Genomic DNA, 928 nt, shown 5'->3' with positions numbered 1-928 from the left:
ATTTTTTTCCTGGCTGCTGTTTCTTCTGCATAAGTTCATGTTGATGATGATGGAGTTTCTACAGCTGATTTGGTTGATGGCTGTGATGCTACTGCCACTGCTACTGCTGGTGTTGTTGTTGTCGTTGTTGTTCGATTCTGTTGCTGTAGCTAACTGCTGCAGTGGTTGGTGCTGATGTTGATGCTGGTATGGATACTGTTTCCTGCTGTTGATACTACTGATTATTGCTGTTGTTTTTTTTACTGTCTGGCTTCTGCTGCTCTGCTTTGCTGCTGTCGCAGTTAGTTCTTTGATGGAGTTGTTTAATGCTTACACTGGCATTAAGCAGCAGCAACACCGGTAGTATTTGCAGCAGCAGCAGCAGCAGCAGTAGTAGTAGTAGTGGCAGCAGCAGCAGCAGTAGTAGTAGTAGTAGTAGTAGTAGTAGTAGTAGTAGTAGTAGTAGTAAATGCTGCAGTATTAGTTATAAGGTGGTTGTGTAGTTGTTGCTATGAATGACCTTCCAGAGTAGGTCTTGTATTGGTGTCAACTTCTTGGGACTGCTATTACTGCTGCTGTTGTTGTTGATGCCGCTACTGTTGATATGGCTGTTGTTGTTGTTATGGTGATGGGGGTGCTTTAAGCTTCAAGTATCGATATTGTTCCTCTTGCTGCTATTTTCCAGTGTTATTATAATTGTTAATATTATTATAGTGTGCATTAGAGAGGTGAGCTGGCAGAATCGTTACCCAGGACGGCAAAAAGCACAGTTGTCATTTCGCCCGGCTTTACGTTCCGTGTGAGTGGAGGCGCAATGGCCCAGTGGTTAGAGCAGCGGACTCGCGGTCATAGGGTCGCGGTTTCGATTCCCCAGACTGGGCGTTGTGAGTGTTTATTAAGCGAAAACATCTAAATCTCCGCGAAGCTCAGGCAGGGAATGGTGGCGAAC

The sequence above is a fragment of the Octopus bimaculoides genome, chromosome 7, assembly GCF_046866305.1.
Source record: "Octopus bimaculoides isolate indiv1 chromosome 7, ASM4686630v1, whole genome shotgun sequence".
Taxonomy (NCBI): Eukaryota; Metazoa; Mollusca; class Cephalopoda; order Octopoda; family Octopodidae; genus Octopus; species Octopus bimaculoides.
The sequence above is the reverse complement of the archived record's forward strand: the minus strand, read 5'-3'. Positions refer to the sequence as shown.